Source organism: Vanacampus margaritifer, chromosome 4 (assembly GCF_051991255.1).
Source record: "Vanacampus margaritifer isolate UIUO_Vmar chromosome 4, RoL_Vmar_1.0, whole genome shotgun sequence".
NCBI lineage: Eukaryota > Metazoa > Chordata > Actinopteri > Syngnathiformes > Syngnathidae > Vanacampus > Vanacampus margaritifer.
The window spans coordinates 4,837,261-4,859,441 of NC_135435.1; the positions used below are offsets into that span (position 1 = coordinate 4,837,261).

Consider the following 22,181-nt stretch of genomic DNA (forward strand, 5'->3'; position numbering starts at 1 on the left):
TTGTGTAATATCACTTTCAGTTGTGTAGAACTGCACTACATCATACTCATATACAGCACTGTCAGCAATAAGTAGCATATTAATAGTTGGTGAGGGCACACAAGTAAACCGAAACCAAATGTGTTTAAAATAATAATAATAATAATAATAATTACGTCATACCAAAGGTAATACAGTTTATTCTGGCTTTATTAACAGTGTCACTATCGCAGTATCTCTGGACGTTGCCAGTCGTCGTGTTGTTAAGCCGAGGCATTAGTGATGTAGGTGACTCATCTTGCTACTTCTGCTACTCTTTGGCTGCACCGCGAGAAAGGCTGCAGCACGAGCATCAGCACAGACTGAGCACAAGTTCCTAACTACAAGCATCTAATTCAGAATTTGCCTTCTCTCGGAAAAATATATACAAAACTAAAAATGTTTACCACCGTCCAGTCTTTGAATTCATGTTACGATAATTAACTTTCCCAAAGACGCAACGTAAAGGTAAGTGCTCAAGCTGACGTTTATGGCTAATTTTTCCTCCAGGTTTGTTTCATTTTGATGTAGTTACTGTATGGATTCGCGTTTGTTTTTATTATTTAAATGCACAAAACCTTTTACACGCACAGCCAGATAGTTCGTTTCGGAAACTGTACATCTCGATGTTGTTACTTTTTCCAAGCAGTTCAAGTTGGCTTTGGCTATGCTGATATTTATTTTTATTTTTACTTTTACCCTCAACGTACAGTATGGGTATTATCTAATTTTATTACCTGTAGTAGGCTAACTAATTCTTTATTTTCAGATCTGAGAATCAATATTTGATTGCTTCAAGTAGGAAAACAAGAAGTCAGAACGAGTTTACATGACATTTCCACAATTCTGGTTATTTTATTAATTGATGTTTGCCTGTGTGAAATGTAATATCCGGTAGCATGAACAGACAATTAACTGAAAAGGAAACTTGTTACTGTTGGTGGTGACTAGAGGAAAATAAAAATATGCCTTTCAATACTGAGACATATTTTCCAGCAAAATAATGGAGATGTTTGACACTAATTAAACATGTCAGGATGATCATTGCTCTTTGTTGTTCTTGCATTGATTCCTTTGAGGCTTCACAAGAGACAGACCGTCACGAATTGATTCCCTTGAGGCAGAGCAGAAGACAGACTTTACACAGGCTCTGAAATCACTTGTGTCACTAGATGGCGGTCTTGAGCAAGACTGTCAGACTTTGAGTGGCTTCTGTTTTCCCAACACTTGGCCTTTGAGTACCAAGCTACAAAGGGTACTACTGCTCCTTGTGTCAAATAAATTGAACATTCTCAATATTTCCTCTCAGTGACCCGAGACCCTGAAAAAAATAAATAACCTGAGGGTAGTAAATAACAGAGCGAGTGACAAAGCCTGGCGAGTGCTTGAGAGAAGTCCCATTCAATTTCAATTTTCTTTTCTCCTCAAAAAGCTCTGGTGAGTGTGCTCTGCAGTATGTCACAGAAACATTTGTCACAAATGTGCCCTTGCAATAACAGTAATGCAGTGTTTGACGACTCGGTTGCTCTTACTTTAATTAAATGTTATTCTTTTTTAAGATGATGCTGCAGGGGTGGCTGGTTGTTGCTATTGGTTGTAGTGTTGGAGCCACAGTTAATCTGGGTTCAGTCCAGAAACACTGTTGCCAGTAGTATCTCTTACAGAAGAATGTGATTCAACTAAGATTCAAATTAATTTAGTACGTTTAGTAGTTAAGTGTAGAGAAAGTTCAATCTCTGCTCACCTTTTCAGTTTTGCAGAAGATGTGATTCGGGTTTAAAAATAGCATAGTCATAGTGACCATGTAAGTTAATGTGTACAAGGCAAATCTTCCAGAAGGCAACAACATCCCTCTCAAGCCTGATGTGCAATGCTGTTTGATTATGAAAATACAGTATGTGAAGCACGTGTTGTTGTATTTTTGCATGATTTTAGTGCATAATTCATAATGCATAATTTTTTGCTTAGCTTGTCACAGTGTCCCAAGCAGATGCATTTCATTGTTAACTAGTCTGTGATATAAACTCATAATTGTGTCAATGAGCTCAAGAAAGTTGATTATAAATAAAGTTTTAGTAAGACAGCCATTTATAATCTAAGAATATTTATAGCCATTGATTGGCATGTTAATACAAAATTATAGACTATAGAATGGCGTGTGCCCTTCAGGAAGAAAATTTTGACAGTGTAATATCCCTCCTGGATTTTCAGGACACACTGAGCATTTTTGTTGTCTTTAATGTTGAGATATTTGAAAGCACCCAGATCGCTAAACACATTTTATCTGGTCTTTTAACTTTTTTTAATTTCTCCATCCTACATGTATCATTCATCCATCCATCCATCTTATTTACATTAAAAATATATTACTTTTTTCTGCAGATAAACAAACATGGGCAGAAAAATATCCTATAGTTCATACACAGTACATGTCTGTCTATGGGAAGATTCAAACCCAGTTAGGGCTCATCAATATTTTTTGGGGAAACAGGAATTGACCTAAAAGATTTAAATACAGTAAATGCAATGTGGCTTCTTCTCAAGTCAAAGTAGAAAGCGCTATATTAGTTAGTCCATTTACCATTTAAAGTGTTTTACTGTTTTCCCTTTTCTTTTATAAAATGCTGTCAAGAGATTAAAAAAAAAGAGTAACTAAATATGACCTATAATTAATTGATCTAATAAGTCTATTTTTTAATTTCACTTTAAAATTGCTGAGAAAAGCCCACAACCAGAGGTATTTATATTTAAATACATTGTTATTCTAAGTTGTATGCTCTTTTTCCAATTGTTGAGCTGTCTGTATCAACTCCATCAACTCCATCAACTCAAGCACAAGCCCCACTCATCAAAACAGATCTCATCATCATATAGAAACATCAAAACCAGAGATTATAAATTAGATTAACACCATAAAAAAACCGCTGTCAAAAAATGCTGTAATTAATTGATTGCAATTAACACACTATTTTGACTCCCCTACTTTTATACTAGTAGTCTACTTTTTAAACTTACTATAGTTAAATTAGGGACGTTCAAGACCACTTTTTTTCAGACCAGTACCAGTACGGGTATTCAACCCTTGAATAGTCACCGATACCAAGTACCAATAGCACGAGTAATTTTGATACATAAAACCTCCCCAAAAAACAATGACAGATCATTTTAAATATGAGTTAAGCAGCAAAATCCAGCCGTTTTTATCAATATCAGAAGGCGACCATTTTGACACTTGCTGTCGAGTGAAAATGACATCACATTTACAGGTAACAACCAATCACAGCTCAGCTTCAGAAAACAGGTGAGCTGTGATTGGTCGTTGTCTGAGCCCTGAGCAACTGTGATGTCATCTTCAGCCGACAAGTGACAAAATGGCCGCCTCCTGAGATGAATAAAAACAGATGGATTTTGCTTCATAACTCATGTTTCACAAATGTAATATTAATCAGAATGTCATGTTTAGACATATAACATATTATTGTCAAGAAATGTTTAAGATTGACTTCCCCTTTAAAATGGATAAAATCAATAGCGATTTTCATTTTTCTAATTTTGAATTTCTAGTTCTGATCGCAAAACGACCACAAGAAGGGACCAATACCAGTGTCGGATGCCGTTGCGAGTGCCTATTTATTCTCGCTCGAGTTAAATAGGTTATGAAATTAGTGAGTGCCATCTTTGATGCAAATCACCCAGCATCTATTGTCACTAAGGTTAAGGTTGTTTGTTTAACTGTTTATTGTTAACGTTGTTTAACTTGTTTTTACATTAATATGCTGGTTAAAGTCATTGAAATTGCCTTCAGAGTTAAAATACATTTTTAATGCAAAAATTTGACCCTAGAAAAGATAATTTTTATGGACAATGTTATGGAAGTCAACAAGCTACCAGAAAATTAATTGCGCATGTTCAAATGAGTTTTTTCCATTTTACTACTACTGTATGAAATGTGCCAATGTTTATTGTACAAGGATATGTGCTAAAACCAGAAGCTGTGGTAATAATATTTAAAAGTCAAAGTGTGACTTGACAAGCCTGAGTGCAGGGTTACAATAACTCTCCAATCTCCAAAGTCTGTATTTTGACCTGTGACAAAGCAGCCGCTATGTTTCTGGTCTGCTGAACCCTTTCAACTGGGAAGCCACCCTGTTCTGTCAGATCAATATGTGTAATCAGTGTTGATAAATGGGCGAACACTGGCTGTTGTTTCTCAAGGACATGTTATAGTAGATGTTTCAGTGACTGCAGAAAGCGACTTTTGCATTAACTCACACTATGAATAATTTAGGCGTGTCATCTGTTTCCAAATATGATATGTGTATTTTTATTAGTATCAGAAATGGAAATGAAAATCTTCCATTTGATTTTACTGAGAATAATCAGATGGTCGCGCAGGGTAAAGAGTTATGAAGATGCTGTGAAGAAGTCTGAGTTCCAGCCCTTATAATTGAGATGAAGCAAAGGCTGAATATCAGTCATGAAATTCAAATAGCAAACGTGGTGAAGGTAAAAGGGAGGAGAGACCATTAAGGGCAGCAGCCCATCGGCCCTCTTATTCATTCTGATACAAAGACAAAGTGGTGTAGAAAAGGCAACATGAAAGACTCCAGAGTGCTTCTTGCCTTGTGGGCGCTCTGAGTGGACAAGAAGGAGGGTGATGGACTTGACCCATGAATGCGCCCCTCAGGCCAATTGGCAGCAACACGTACACTAGCGAGTCTATCATTCAGTGTGTTGTTACTTATCAAGCATAAATACACAACATTTGACTTGCTTTCAAGTGTTCAGGGAGGGTTGTTGTGTGTTTGTAGTTGCAGAACCTGCAGGAAATGCTTGGAAAGTGAGACAGGTGTGTTTGATGCGGCTCAGTCAAAGGTTTCTTGGCAAACAGATCATCAGTATGCATTTTGCTTGATTTATTGTCATTGCAAGTTTCTACAGAAACTTGACAGCTTAGCTCCCTATAAATCTTGTACTGCTCATTGCACATCAATCTGACCTGGTAATAGATAACCTTTCTAAGGACTCAGCATGTCACTTCAGCGGGGAGGTGATATAATATTTAAAGTTAATTAATTTTGGTCAGATTAAACAGAAATGGACCGTTCACCAGTCAATCACAGTGCTTACACATTCAGATCCACAAACATTCATACTCACATCACATCTACACCTTTAGACTAGACTAGATTTACTGTACATTGCAGGGCAAAAGTGCCCAATTCTGATTTAATGGCAATATGTTTTCTTTGTTTTTACTGTCCTATTCCATGTAAATTTTAAGTGACCCAGATCCAGTACCAATAGGCAGACGCCAAAATAGCATGTAAATCACGTCAACCCTGGAATGCCACAACATATGTGTTTATTTGTGTTTGGGCAGGTGCATTTATGTCACTAATTTGCCTATTTCAATGATGTCAGGCTCTTTTTGACAATATATTGTATAATGTCCATTTATGCTTCAATCGAATTGGCAGCTATCCAATACAATTTGGAAGTGTAGCCACATTTAGAAGAAGCCAGATTCCAATATGCAGATATTCAAATGTATGCCATACTGTATGTGCTTTTCTCTTTCCACTGCCATGATGAATATCAGAATCGTGCCTTTTAGGAGCAACAAATAGAAACTGGGCACAGAGCTGACAAGCCTCTTTCAATTTTCCTGTCAAAGATGGCTTTTCCCTTGCTTTTTCCGTTCTGCTTTTCTATGTAAAGTTGAGCCGCAAATTTTCCATCTTCTGTGGTAGTGTCGAAGGTGTATCAGAGACAGGATGGCAGCTGTGTGAAAGGGGACAGGGGAAAGCATGTTGAAAGAACAAGCAAGTATTGTGTACGTCACACCAGGAAGTAGCGCAGACATTATCGGTTTGCGTAAAGCCTATCGAGTCAGCTATGTAATTGTACAGTAGACACGGAAATGGCAATGTTCAGCTTCACTGAGTGCTGAGTTTGGTGAGTCCTCTATAAGGCATGGATGAATAAATAGCTCTTCTTTTATGCCTCTGATGAGATTGATTTGTGACAACTGAAAGGGCCTACAGATGCACTCTAACAAAGACCATTTAATTTCACTGTGGCGCATCAGTGAGTTGTTTTGTTGTTTTGGTTGCCATATCCAACCCCCTGGTGTGTCTAAATAGCTAGAGACATTCACCAATTTTTCTTTCATTCAAACTATTTTCGGGGCATATTCTGGTCTTGATTATTGTGTGATTTTGTAACTTGTGACATGTAGGAAGAAATAGTGATACAGTGAAGCGTTGAAGTTTGAACGTCCCGAAACTCGTACAATTCGGACTTCAACCAAAAAATCGGAGTAAAAAATGCCTCGGAGTTTGCACTAATTTTTGGAGTTCGAACACCAGAAGGCAAAGCACGCTAAGCCGAAAGTACCTTGAAAACGGGTAGCTGAGCGAAGCCGAGCAATGCCGAATGCTCACGTTACGGTAGTTAAGACGATGCACTGTTCATTCCCAGTCAGATCGTAAATACTCCCGGAGGTGCTCCATCCTTGCGAGTGCATTTTGACTTTTCCAGGACAATTTTCTTTGTCATGGGCCCAAAAAAAGACAACAGTGCCAGTGGCAGCAAAGAAAAACATACAGCGCTACGAACCTCAGTGGAATTAGGAAAAAGATTTCCGCGCAGTCTCTACCGTGACTACATCTATAAATACTGGCACGAGGACCCCCCTTAGCTGCTCAACAACGTGCCTGACGTTAAATAACGCACGCAAGGACCGCTTAGTAGTCTAACAATATGCCCAATGTAAAATACACAAACTCAGCACCAAACTAAAGCTAGCATTAACATAGCATTTATCATCCACTGATGCCATCACACCACAACAGGCAAGGTAAGGTATTTTTATAGTTTGAATACTGTACTGTACTGTACTGTACTGTAAAAACAAAAATTGGAATTAAAATAGGAATTTTCTGTTTTTAGAGCTGGGGAACGGATTAATTGCATTTACATTATTTCCCATGGGCAAAATTTTTTTCGGAGGTTGAACAATTGGGACTTTGAACACTTCGCAGGAACAAATTATGTTCAAACTCCGAGGTACCACTGTATTAAGAATCAATGCAGTCAAGTAAAGCCAACGTTTGGATTTTTTTGGGTCTGAAAACACACAAAAAAAGCAATAAAATGTGATTAAATGCTTTTGTTTAATAATTAATGGCCATTTCCTGTATCATCATATATTCTGTTACAGTTGTCTGCCTAGGGAGTGAAGTGATACTGTGATATTTTAGATACTGCTTCAACAGAAGAAAGCAGCTGCTGTTAAACTTCTTTTTTCCACTTGAATATATTTGCTGTAGTTGCACGCACGCACGCACGCACGCACGCACGCACGCACGCACGCACGCACGCACGCACGCACACACACACACACACACACAAACAAATTAAAAACAAGGATAACGTGAGATTGCTGGATGCCTACCTTCTCATCTCAATGTTTAGTCTTAAGTGACTTTTTCTCCTTGGACTAGGCCTTCAGTTGGCACTGTCTACTTCGTAAACCATCGTTGGCAGGTTCCTGTATTGAACACCCTGAGATATGGAACGATTATAGTGGATTATACTAAATCGAGTAGAGCACAGCATGAAATGCTCATTGTAAACTGATTCCCTTCCTGTTCTGTTCACTGGGCCAGTAATTGACCAAGGAGTTACCGCTGCCTAAACATCTTAATATGATGCATTGTGCTCTTTAAAATTTGGGGTTCCCACTCAAGTAAACGGACCAATTAGTATATGTCAATATCCATACATATGCAGTACATCTGGATTATGTATATCACAGGCGTCGGGCCAAAACCTTGTACCTCCAAAATCGTCAGGAGACCCCAAAAATGACATTGCATCATCAAAGAGAGCAAGGCATTTTAAACACTTTAGATTGGTCAATAATTTGTAAAAATGTTACCTACACAGGTGGACTGACCAAAAGTATAGATTTTTGAGAAAATTTCAAATTTCCCAAATGGTGACTTATGAGTTTTGGGCCCGACGTCAGCGATATGGACGGAATAGTGATTGAGGTGTACCGATAATATTCATATAAGCCAGGGTAAAATTCTAAATTAAATTGAGAATGACCCGTGAATTAAAATTTCCAATTCTTAAATTTGAATTCAGGTGGCAAACAGGAAGCAGAATTCAAATTCAAATTACGGGAAGTAGACTTGAAATTCCATGAAATTCAAATAAATTGATTATGCAAAATTAAAAGTGTATTTGTGAATGCTGAAAGCATTCAAACTTTATTTTTCACCTCACTTTTTCATCCTCTGTCTCTACTTTCACATACAACATTTGATTTTCACAGTTCAAATTTCAATTTGCTACAAAGATTCACGCCAACCGGGATGTCATTTTTCTCATTCCACTTATATGCAGTTTTTGCAAAATTTCACGTTTATTATCAAATTTCCCCCATTCATTTTCATTGGACGGACATTGAACTTTCCACACCCACTCCCTGACAACTTATCATTCCCAAGTGTTTGATATTGCTCGGTAAAGTGCATTGTCCAGTAACCAGGAGGTCGTGCGTTTGAATCCAACTCCAACTGTACATTGCAAATGTATCCATGGTTATTCCGCTAAAAGATATATATGTTTACTAACTGACTATTATATCGGGAAATACATTATGATTTCACTTAAATTATTGAACATATGTAACCCCATTCAGCGTCAATGATAGCGTTTATTATATATAAATGTTCAATATCAATACGCTGTGTGCCATGTCAGTTAGCTCAGTGGTTAAGAACATCTCCTTCACCGCATAGAACGTGGTTCAAATACGGGTTGGATCAGACTTCAGTCCAAGTGTAGTTTTGAATAATAATCAATGTCTCATTATTAAACATCCATTATATTTAATGTAATTTCTTCTTATTCATTTTTTTCTATATAATTATGTTCTATATTCTGCCATTTAAATTCAATGCAAGCTATATTATACTGCATTATTTAGTACAATTACATACCATGTCACATATTAATTTAAGGCAAAAATAGTCCAGTTGATTAAAGCAAAGGACTGGTGAGTGGGGTGCGAGTGTACAAATCCTGCTTGGAGCACATTTTTGTACAACTTCAATTTCATATAATAATCGTTGTCCAATAACATCTATTATATTCAATGACAATTGACATTATTGTTATAATAAAGCATTCCACATTCATTCAAATATTATCATATTTCTCCCGAAAATGCACATCTAGTTAACAATGAAGCTTTAGAGTATGAGCCTATTTACATCATGAATTTCACACAAATATTATTGTCAGGATCGTATGTACACTAACATAATACTTAAATACAATAATAGTAAAGGCAAATCAGCTTTATTAATATAGCACAATTTATAAACAAGGCAACTCAATGTACTTCACACAAGCAATGACACAAAACCTACAAGCATCAACAAACACGACATTCAGAAGCAAAACAGAGAAAACAAACGTAGCTTATCAAAATTACTGAAATAACATACATTGACAACATTTAAACAAATAATTATTTTTTAAAACATTTAAAAGAAAAGTACAGTACGTTTTCAAAATAGCTAAAATAAAAACCAAAAGAAAGGTGTAGTATTGTATTTTTTTTTTTAGATTAAAAGCCTATTCCAAACAAATCATTACAATTGAAAAACTTTTAAATTGTTTTATGTGAAGCTAGAACAGAACAATGCTGTCTCAATGACAAACGTTTGAAGAACTGAATGTATTATAAACGTACATTAAACCCAGCGCTGGCTCTGGCCATTGTGGTGCCCGAGGCAAGATTATGGCTGACGCCGAATTCCTCCAGCAAGTGGCGCTCCAGGCAACTGGCTAGTTCAAGTATACCAAGATATACCCTGATTAAACCTAAACATTCACCTACTTTCATCATCCTAGAATTGTGTGTAACAGCTTGATGTGAGGTCTGACAAAGATGACCTTCAGTCTTCAAATGGTGAGAAGTGCTGATTTGTGTGTTGCTATAGATTAGTAGCACCTGCATGTGCTTGGATATATGAATTCTTAAGCGAATATCTGAGGGAACTTCAGAGACCCATTTTGCTCCACCTCGCTGCTTTTATGTTAGCAGTAGCAGGGTGACAGCAAAATACTGATTATGAATGACAGTCCTCTGAGGTTTTAAACACTTGTGATCTATGATACATATGATACTTTGGTGCAAGCAGTCAATCACGGAAAAGGTTGTGAAAACTATTAATTTAAATTCAAAGCTTTTCTATCATTTGTTGGGTTAAAAACAAACAAACAAACAGGTCATTATTTACTAAAAAATGAAATGTTGACTGAATTGTGTTCTTTATCATTGCTATCTGTACATGTTGCAACAGCCCTGCTTTGCAAATCAAATACCTAACATATCGTATACTTTGGCAGCAGACTTAATAGGCATTTAGCAAGATAGAAACTAAAAAAGAAAATTGCCTGTAGCAAATACATCCTAGTAATGCTTTTTGCAGTACAAATTTTGCTCTGTTTGACAGCCCCATATACAAACTGTAGCACACCAAACCAGCTTAACTGGTTTTATTTAACCATTGCCATCTCTGTAAAGTTCAATTATCATTCAGTTTTCTCAATGAATGGTGGAACGTCTTCATCGTGGCTATGTGACTTTTTACAAATTGTGCTGATATGTCTTCTTATGTCTGCCAGCACACTGGGGGATATCACCGCTCACCGACAGCCTCTTGGCTCAACTCGTCTTACCGTCTGTCAATAGGATCAGTGGATTTGACTAGCATGAGTGCAAGTGAACTTTAAAGCATGATTCTAGGAAAGTGGGCAGGCAGAGCTGCTAAGATTTATCATCTTACTTAGCTTTGGTAGCTTAATATTTTCAGCTATCAATTCAATTTCATGTTCTCAATAAATACAAAATGCTACAATGCCAAAACACTGGACTAAGCTACTCTTAAACCAACCAACCAACCCACCAACCATTCAACCAACCAACAGCCCCTGTGTTTGTTGTTTGCTGCAATATTGGATGGAAATACTGGCAGAGCTCCTCATATAAATGCACCTCAATGCAGGGGTCCATTGTTGTTTGTGTTCATTGCTTTGGTGCATGAGTGGTCAACACCGACGGGACGCAATGTGTTTGTTCAGCCCACGCTGTCTGAAGACCGGTGATAAAATCACTTCTGCCCCTACATATCATATATCATCGATGGAGACATTGATGTCTTCACAAAAGAGTGTGAGATTGTCTTATGCCCGCACTATTATAAATGAAAGACCATCCAATATCCTGGTTGGCCACTTTGGGGTTAACGTTTCTATCCATAAAGCTTATGAAAAATGTTTCAAAAAAACAATAATAGTAGTCTTGTATTTAGAATTTGATGTACTATATACATTTTAGTAAATCAATATGTAATATTAACTGACAAAAATACATACAGACATATGTGCTAGTTTCATTTTTAGGAATTTATGCTGCCATTAAATAAATTAAATCAAAATTAAACTAATAATTGCAAACAAACTTCCTATTCATGGTAAAAATATTTTGCAAATAAAGCAATTTGAGACGCTGTCAATCAGTGGTTCTCAAATTGGGCTACGTGTACCCCTGGGGGTACATGAAGGCACTCCAAGGGGTACGTGAAATTTTTAAATATATTTACAAAGTATATGTTAATATTTCAGAAAAATATAAGTTCATAAAATGTATTTTATATTTAGTAGGCTATTATTCAATTTCAGTATCCGAAAAACCCAGCATCTCCCCCATACCAGAATGGTTCAACCCAACTTGTCATTTGCAACCTAGAATCGCCTGTCAATCACTTGAAAACTTTATTTCAAATTTGTGCTGTCAAAGTTAAAGCGTTAACTGATTAATTCATCACAAAAAATTATCGCATTAATCATAAATTAACGCAGATTAACCGCACTATTAATTTTGACCATAGATTATCCTTTAGCATGGCAGCGGATGGCTACGTTTAAGGTAGCACAGGTTGTGTTTTAGCAATAAATATAATTACATGCATTAAAGCAAAGCATTTAATAAATGTTTTGCGTATCACAATTAGAATATATGTTCAATATTGGGGTCATTTTTTCCCCATTTTAAATCATGCAACTGATTAGAAAAAGAGGAGGATGAGCGTGTGCAGTGAATAAAAAAAAATGTTGAAGATGTTCTCATAACATTAAATGCCAAAAGAATCAACACATAACCGGTGCTTTTTTAAATTTGGCGGGGGAAAAATGTTGATAAAAAGGCTTTTTTTTATTAAGCGCTTAATCGTGATGAATAAAAATTCTAAGATGTGATTAATTTGATAAAAAAATTTAATCGTTTGACAGCTCTATTTAAAATTCAGTTAGTTATTTCTTTTTGAGAACAGAATTTACTATGATCCCAAAGGAAGACACTTAATGTTGATAATATTTTTTATGTGCACAAATCTTTATAATTAAGTTATATATATATATATATATGTATATTATTTATATCTTTTTATTTCCAAATAGTTCAAGAAACCACATAAATACAAATATAGTCCCAAAGTTGAATAAATTAGACAATGATGATGCAGCACTCGGTTTCAAGTGTTTTTTTTCCCAATCAGCAATACTTTGCGCTGGTTAAGGGTTGAACAAATATTTCACAGGGGGTACGTCACTGAAAAAAGATTGAGAACCACTGCTTTACATTATATGAAATGATGATATGCCAATTAAAACAACTATTAATCAGCATGCATGATCTTGCTGTGAAATAAAAAAAAAACAAATAAATAAATGAAGATAAAATACAATAAAATTATAAACTATAGCCGGTCGATAGGGTGTAGTGGTCGCTGGAGAAGTCGGTATACTCTCAATTTTCACCAGTTTTTTTTTTCCTAGTAGCCCAGTATTCCTCTTTTAGAAACGGTGACATGTAGGAATTAAAAATCAGTCATTTGTCCTTGCCCACAATAATTACATTATCATGACTTTTTAAGAACAGTTTGGTAACACAAGCAGCCTGAAATAATGTAGAATGTATTTAGCATGAGGCAAGCATAAAGTAAATGTTGTAAAACAAATTACAATACTTAATGAACAATAACAAAAATAGTGGGGAAAAAAGTAGTATAAAAAATGGTACTTAAAAATCAAGTACCAGCATAGCTACTATAAAATTTAACTAGAGCATTAGTGTGCAACCGGCAGTGTCCACCCCGTCGATCAAACCCATGTAGAAGGGCAAATCAGTTCACCTGAGCCAAATTTCCTGGTCACCATTGTGGCTTTGAAGGATTGTTTTCCTCGGCATGACCCGGCCTACTCTGCCTCCGATTGACGAAGCAATCTTCATGCCAAAATTTAGCCAATCTAATCAGCCTAGGCACGGGGTACCAGCCAATTAGAGGCAGTGGAGGGTGGGCCATGCTGAAAGGTGTGCATCAGGGGAGGATTTAGAAGTGAGTATACTCAATCCTGACTGAAAAAGAAGTGGGTATACTCCTTATACCCACGTATACCCTGGACTACACCACTGCCTTCATTAATGGTCACAAACTGTGGGTCAGGACCGAAAGAACAAGATCCCGGATACAAGCAGCCGAAATGAATTTCCTCCACAGGGTGTCCGTGCTGTCCCAAAGAGAATGGTTGACACTCTCAACTTGCTTCTCCATGTTGAGAGGATAGAACTGAGGTGGCTCAGGCATCTGGTTGAGATGCCTCCAGACGCCTCCCTGTCGAGGTGTTCCGGGAATGTCCCACTGGCAAGAGGCCCCAGGGATGACCCAGGACACGCTGGAGAGACTATGTCTCTCGGTTGGCCTGGGAACGCCTTGGAATCCCGCCTGTGGAGCTGGTTGAAGTGGCTGGGGAGAGGGAAGTCTTCCCTGCTAAAGCTGCTGCCCTGTGACCAGACCCCAGATAAATGGTAGTAAATGGATGTATGGAAATTAAAAAGCCCTCCTGGATGACTGAGCTTCTCAAACAGTCTTTAATAGAACCTGATATGCAGTGTAGGAGATTAATTTTGCTTGCTTTCATCTGTTATCTCGTTCGATCACTGTCTTGTCTCTGGGCAACCAGAATCACCTTGAAGCCATTCTTCCTAGGCCCAAGTTTTTACCTTCAGAACCTCCAGTGCCTCTTTGGTTTCCTACAGGCCAAAATGGCTCAATAGGGATTCGTCTTCATCACCCACGCCGATGTCTGACTGGTAGGACCACATTACAGCCACAGCTGCAGTTAGTTGTGTCAGTAACGGAAGCACAGAACATAGCACAACATGTCCACCCCCACCATCAGAGCCAACACAAGAGGAAATAAGCAACAGTGAAGAAGATGAGGATGAAGTCAGTTCTTTATTTTCACTATTTTTACCAGCAATGAAAATATCACCATACCTCGCAAAGCACCAATACTGCATCAGCTTGTTCAATAAAATTGGACTCTCTGAAGGCAAAGAATCTTTTTCTCTTTCGTTTCAATTTCCTCTCTTCTTTTTGAGAAGCACTTTGGTTCGAGCTGATTTGGGAGAATTTGTGACAGCTTTCCCAGGCACAGCGTAATCTATACTCGTCTTGGTGCCTTTGGCAGCACACAGTTGTGCTGACTGAAGTCAAATCATTTGCCGGGCATGGTACCAAGACATGTCTGCGTGCCAGTGTGTCGATTATGCTGTGCTGCTGGGAACAAATGTGACACATTGATTCTTCCGTATCATGTGGAACCAAAATTTGTCTCAAACACGGAAATAAGACAAACACACACATAAAAAAAAAGAAACCCAAAATGAAATATTACTGGCACATAGTTAAAAGTGAAGATTCAAAGTATTGAAGAAAAGCTGCTGTTTAAGGTCTTCAGAGAATACGGTACTATTGAGTCAACTAATGCAATAAGGGTGACACAGCTGCAGTGGGTCAGTGTAAATCAAGTGGCAATGGTGTTGATGGATGGATGAATATGGCAGCCATGCTGACTCTGAAAAACTGTGATGTCTTTTGAAAATAGTAAGTCATGTCATTTATGCTTTTGTATTTGTATTTGTATATTTTTTTTTTTGTTAGCATTTTTACATGAAGGATAACATTTAAAGAAATCTGACCCAGGAATCTGATTGTTTAATTTGTTTGGACTTTTAAATGTCTTATAATAGGAAACATCATCTGTTCTAAAGTCAAATTGTCAATTGTTATGTTTATTAAATGTAGAGCTAATGGCAATGCTTTCAACAACATTTTAATGTTTGTAATGGTCATACGAGCATAGAAATAACCTAACCACAGTCAAAGTAATGTTCAGACAAAACTCTTTGAACGTTCTGACCTAAACCTGAGTAATGAATGTGGGGGCCTCACAATAATAAATGATGCACTGTACACGTCTCATTTATTACGAGAAGCTGTCACAAAACTGTAAAAGAAGTTAACTAGTTATGTAAAGTAAAACGTAGTGCTGGGTTTAAAAAATTCAAGTATCAATATCGAATTGCTTTTCCTTTTCGAGCCTGATATTGATTCATAAAACCATGAATCGATTATTTTAATATCCCTTTTCCCCATAGATTCATGAGAAAATAGAATTTTAAAGGCCACATTTTTTGTATTTTACTGTATTCTTGAAATTTACTGTTCACATGAATTTAAAAATATTTTCTTGCATTTATGAAAGACCTGACTTTTTTGCACGTTAAGACAATTCAGAATCTTTTTAATTTATATTTACAATTATTGAATTAGAATTATGGAAATATTCTCATCTTTTCAAAAAATTGAAGGATCAATATCGAATTGCTTTTCCTTTTCGAGCCTGATATTGATTCATAAAACCATGAATCGATTATTTTAATATCCCTTTTCCCCATAGATTCATGAGAAAATAGAATTTTAAAGGTCAGATTTTTTGTATTTTACTGTATTCTTGGAATTTACTGTTCACATGAATTTAAAAATATTTTTTTGCATTTATGAAAGACCTGACTTTTTTTTGCACGTTAAGACAATTCAGAATCTTTTTTATTTATATTTACAATTATTGAATTAGAATTATGGAAATATTCTCATCTCATCTTTGCTGATGTCAATGTTTGTGTAATACTCAAGTGATTATAACGTGTTACTTTCTTAATAAAATAAATCATTTAACCAGTTACTGCCTCTGCAAAATTTACTTTGGAATTTAATGTTTGTGGAGTTTTTATAATGTCATTGCTATTTAAGAATAATTCATGTTCCATAATTAATTAATATCAGATTGAATTAAAGTGAATCAAATCGAAAAAATAAATAAATCTAAATTGAATCGAACTAAACACTTATGAATCAAAACTGAATCGATTGAGGAAATTAAAATCGATACCCATCTCTTGCAAAATGCTAAAACACTAAAAATGTCTTTCTATCTATAACAAATGACAATGTTTCTAGCAGCTAGCCAATTGGTGGCTTTGGTGCTAATCATTTGCAACTGCATGTCTCAGTACAGGGCAAAAGGTGTGCAGGTTCAATATATCAAACCGCCTCTTATTGATTTTTGTAGCTAGACTTCAAAGGAATTTCTTTTGAAATGTTTGCCTTCCAAATTGTACATTTTTTTTTGTAATTATATTATAATTGTACTTTTTTTTTTAGCCGATACAGTTGTTCTTTGCTGTGAAACATCATATTTGAATTCAATCTTAATCATCAAAAGTTCCCTTACAATAAATAAATTGGGATGTATATAAAGTGTATATAATAAAGAAAAGCACAATTGGATTACAAAATTTAATTTAAATGTTAAACATGTTTTTTATCACCAATTTTGGAGTTTGTTCGAATCCCAGCAGCAGTTTCCTTTAAAAGCAGTCACAGTAGAATACATAATAAGCCTTTATTAACATCTTATCTCCTCTTCTTTGTTGAATGGTTCTCCCTTTAATGCATATGAAATGAGAAGTGAAATACACCTTGAAAAGAGCCTTGCTTGGTGCAAGTGTTTGCTAAATACTACGTGTGCCCAAGGTACTTAGTTTGTTTACACGATTTCTTCTTACTTTACAAGTTTGTTTTAACATCAATTTTTACTCAATCTTGATCTGGCTCTAATTTGCAAAGTTGTTATTGATGTAGGAAATTCCAAGTGTTATTTTTAGGCACAATCAAATTCTTCATGGCTATATTATATACGTCTACACATAATCCATATGGTCAGATACACCCTGGATTGATTCTTAAATGCTCCGTGCTTAATCAGCACCGTACTTAGGCCTTGGATCAATATAAAGGTGGGTGGAGGATCCAGCCTGCCTGACAAATTACAGCGGGTAATTTATGCGAGTTGCGCAATACCTCACAGGCTGCTGCACCTTGACTGCCTGACAGACTTCACTCATGAATTACGCAGCCAACATAGCGGGACTCTCGAGAGAAAAGTGCCGACTGGGGTGTCGGGGGTTTGCATCAGTTGTTTGTTCTGAAAGAACTTCAGAAAAGCTCAATGTCCTTGCCTCCTTATGTGTGACTGCTCTTTAAGACATAAATGCCACTCAAATCTGCCACGCGGGTTCAGATTTCAATAAAATGGCCTAACAAAGAAAGCAGGGCTTTTGATGCAATGAGCCATCGTGTTAGCACATCTCTTCTGTCCTGTCCTTTCTTCCAGAGATTTCATCACTTTAATGAAGTTTTGAATGTCATTGGAGTTTTTGTGAACACTGCAGTGAGGAGATGCATCATGTTTGATCATCCTATTGTCAGCCTCTCCTCGTTTCAGCCATGTGTGTTTGCCTTCCGCAATATGTACAGTCCACTTTGGTCATACCCTCAGAGAGTAAGCAAGGAAAATGGGGCACCCGGCCGTTTTTCTGAAACCAATCAGGCCACATCAACTATTCATGTTCTCCAGACGGCAACCTGAGTCAGGCTTTGTTAAAAAGGGAAAGTAACCAGCAGTCATTATGTGGTTTGTTCTCATTACGCATGAGAACGCATTGTATAATGAACAGCCTCTTTTTTGCAATATGTTTTGTTTATTCATTTTTTTTCTTTTGGACACATTATTACAGGTTACATCGATCACATCACATCATTTGCAACATTGACATCCAAAAGAAGGGCTGACGGGTAGAAGCCATGGCTTATTAGTAACCCGTCCCCATCAATTCTTACTATACGCATCAGTCATATACATTGATTATGACGGTCATTGATTCATATCGTTATCAATTTCAGACTTAAATTTGCACACTCCTCGCTCAGTTCATCTTGAGTAATGTCCGTGTATAAGTTGCAGCTTGTACCAATCATTTGGAATTGGTAAATCAGTTCCTTGACGCCACCAACAGGCCCACCCAGCCAGGCAAGCTCATGCTCGTTCACCAGCAGCGTCTTCGCTGACCTTGGATCAGCTTTCACACATGTGGCTTCCAGAAGAGTAGATGGGATTGCATTCTGCCCATTGCGTCCACAGCAATGTTCACTCCATTCTGGTCAGCTCAGCCACCGGCTCACCACTGTTGCCAGCATCCAGATGATGCTTAGGTCTTGACACTCCTTAGCGCCCACCAAGCCCACCCACTCGCTGAGTAGGCCACGCCGGGGGTCCATCACGGAACCATGTTTACCAACCCATTGTAAATATTGACAGCAGATACAATGCAGCCACAATACAACCTTATCACGAAATTCTTGCATGTTACATCAAATGTCCAAACAGAAATAGAGCCAGACAATGTTCTTACAGGAACAACCATTTCTTAGAGTTTTGCAAGAGAAGATTTGATCTCTTATGTACTGTATCTAATGTAGTTAAAAATCCTAATGTCAAAATAGTTAGAAGTCACGAGCAAGTGCAGGAGCGAGTACAGATGCGTCCTTCCTCGACAGATGCGTCCTTGATTTTTCGTGCACCAGTGTATGGTACAAAATTTGGTAAGCACGGTGGATTTTTAGTAATGCATTAATCTGAATAAAACATCATGCACGGGAAATCAGGTCAATTATTCAAATGATCTTTCTTCTACTCGTAGTGGATAGATTTGGTAGAATGAGCTGGAAGACGTTATTAAAAAAAAAATGGGGGCAAGATCTAAAGTCAATAAATAAGAATAGGGATGGGCATTTTACAAAATTGGGGGGAAATTAATAATCAATAGTTTTTTGTATTTTTTAAATAAATATGCTTTAAAAGAAACCCTGACTGTACAGTAATGACAAGTTTGCTCCATCTAATTTATTTGGTTGTTACCAGAGGTGGATGAAGTAGCCAAAAATTGTACTCAAGTAAGAGTATTTGTTACTTCAAAATAATATTACTCAAGTAAAAGTAAAAAGTGAAAGTCAAGTACAAATAAAAAATAATTCGCTAGAAAAAATACTCAAATACTGAGAAACTGCTTGAAAATGAAGTCAGATTTATTTTTAAAACAATGTCATCAGACATAAAATTATGTGCAAAAGCTGGTATTTTCAAATCATAAAATAAAAAATAAATTAAAAAAATCTAAAAACTTTTTGAGCTTGAACAACAACATTGTGCTACGAACCACAATGGAATTAGGAAGGAGATTATGGCGCAGTTATAACTACTGTCACTACTTCTGTAAATACTCCCCTCCTTCGCTGTTCAACAACGTGCCTGACGTTAAATAACGCATGCAAGGACTGCTTAGTAAAATGTAAAATACACAAACTCAGCACTGAACTAAATGTTCTGTTTTTGGAGCTTGGGAACAGATTAATTGCATTTACATTATTTCCTATGTTTCGGAGGTTGAAAAATTCGGACTTTGAACACTTCGCAGGAACGAATTATGTTCAAACTCCGAGGTACCACTGTATTAATTTATACAATATTAGGAGTCACATGAACCCTATGCTAAGCCTTATACTAAACTGGTTTTTGCTAATACTTTGTACAGTGTAAAAGAAAAATACCTTCCAACAGCGTCTGCTTTCACTGTAGCTGTAACGATGCATTTATTTAATGGAGTTAAAAAGTGTTGATATTGTGTGCTTCTGTCAGCTCTACAGATACTATATCTCTTGTCCTTCTGCAGTTGATATACTTTTAATTAAACCGTAAAGTTAACAAACATATCTTTAGTAATGTGCTCATACTTATTAATATATCAAGTTAATTTATTTTACACGAGCAACATATTGGCTTAAGGGGCCTGTGCTGCATTCACAGGAGATAACGCTTCTCCCATCTCATTTGTCATTCAATACTTATCCCTTTTCTTTCTTTTAGAAGGTCTTGGAAATGAGTAAACAAAATATTTTTGCAGTGGAATCTCCCCTGAGGTTGTGCAGTTTGAAATTTGCTCATATTTTTTATGGGTCTACAGGTTAAACTTTACAAGCTCCTAAAGATTAGAAAGTTATGTGAATTTAAAGCAGTGAGAGTCCAGCATCAGCCTGTGCATTGTCAATGTGTAACTTATGATAGTGAAATGGAATAACAGTTGAGTATTATGTTATGTGACCTTGTTGTTATAGAGCAATATTTGTCAAAATACACACAGTTCTATCAGTGATAATATTGTATATACATATGTATGTTGAGCCCCTTCCAAGTACAAAATTGCTTGGTTGTGAGTGCCCCCGGCTGCGGTGAAGAGAAAGACGAGTTATTGAACACTCATTGAGGATGCAGGATCAAAACACAAAATCCTCTCATTTAAATGGAGATGCAGAAACGAGTGCTGGGAACAAAACATGCTTGTTTCCAGGGCAAAAGTTCAGTGTTCTTTGTTTTTAGGTAGTATTTATTTTTATCTGATGTGTATTTTTTCTTACTACTTTTTAGCTTGTCATAGATTCAGCAGCCACATGCATTATTTCTTCTTCCTTGTCACCACAGGTATATTCAGCTATTTTTGTTCCTGAATCCTGTTTTGCAAGTTTGATAAGCACCAATAATTGAAAACGATTGTCAGTGAAATGCAAGAACCCCTTAACACTGTAATTGTAGAAGGGACTAAGAAAATCAAGTTATTGACAGCCTCAAGGACTTTTAATTCCATCATTCTAGCCTGGGCTCGATTACCTGTCGTTGCCAATTGATCAAGCCAGGACGCATGGAAGTGAATGGGCAGATTAGGCTATTTTCAAGGATTGGTACACTGTCAATTGAACATTGCACAACAAAGGCAAAATGCTTTACCAACTAATAGCAACTTCTTAGTGCATACACATTATAGACACAGCCTGACTGTAGATGGCTTTGAATTACAGGGTCTATACATTAGCAAATTTAATTCAGAATTTGCAAAAGGTCCTCATGTGCCAAAAATAAAATAAAATAAATCAAAATTGAGATATTCATAGATTCAAATTCTACACTTAATTCCCTTTAAAATTTTATATAATACATGGACATGCCTCAAAAATTGACAAAGTTACAGCAATTCTAATGTTGGAAGGTAGAAATCCCTAGTTTTGAGAAAAGGGGATTTAAAGTTTAGGTACTTGCATATTTCAAATGTCCATACCTTGGGGAAAAGATATTAACCTGAAATTTTCAGGAACCGTTAAAATATCAGTGGAAAGTCGATTCAAATCGCAGGTAAAGCCATCATCTGAGATTTTAAGCCTTTAAAAGTTTTGGAAGTTTGACCTCTGCACAGATGACATCAGCCTCATCTTTGAAGATCACATTAAGCTTACAATTTATCTTCTGAGGTAGCAGCCAAAGTTTGGTTGGTTCAATGTTGTCATATTACCACAGTGGGAAATCTGATTTAATAATTTTATGTCAATTAAAAGATTATTTGCCATTTGATGTGGCCTGTGACCAATTTATGGATGTTATGTTTCAAAATGTATTTTATCACATGAAGAAATTTTGATGGTTTAACCATTTGTTGTTGTTTTGTTTTGTGGTGGTTCCACCCCAAATAGTACACAAGGGACACTACACTATTGTATTTACAAGTCAATATAGCCTGTGTGCATTTTTGGGCGGGGTGTCGTGGTGACTCTTTTGAGGACCATTTTTCATCTTAAAGTTTCATATTTCATAGCTCATTTTTATGTTCAAGTCATCCCACTTAGAAGAGCATAAAGTGAAAATATGTAGTGATATTTGTGAGGCAGGCTAGGAAATTTGGCTGCCCAAGACGCGGTGCTAGCTAACAGCTAGGCTAAAAACACTCC

At 36.6% G+C, this 22,181-nt stretch overlaps 1 protein-coding gene across 5 annotated transcripts in view; it reads left to right on the plus strand.

Annotated features, from left to right (window-relative positions):
• The first annotated feature begins 289 nt into the window (after positions 1 to 289).
• LOC144049959 (multiple epidermal growth factor-like domains protein 11) overlaps positions 290 to 22,181 on the plus strand; it is a 122,998-nt gene continuing 101,106 nt past the window's right edge. For 3 of the 5 annotated variants that reach the window (XM_077562716.1, XM_077562718.1, XM_077562719.1), the window contains exon 1: positions 291 to 486. The gene's annotated coding sequence lies outside the window, so the exon portion shown is untranslated. Of the gene's footprint in view, positions 487 to 22,181 lie in introns of all 5 variants that reach the window. The other 2 variants (XM_077562720.1, XM_077562717.1) reach the window with 1 other exon arrangement.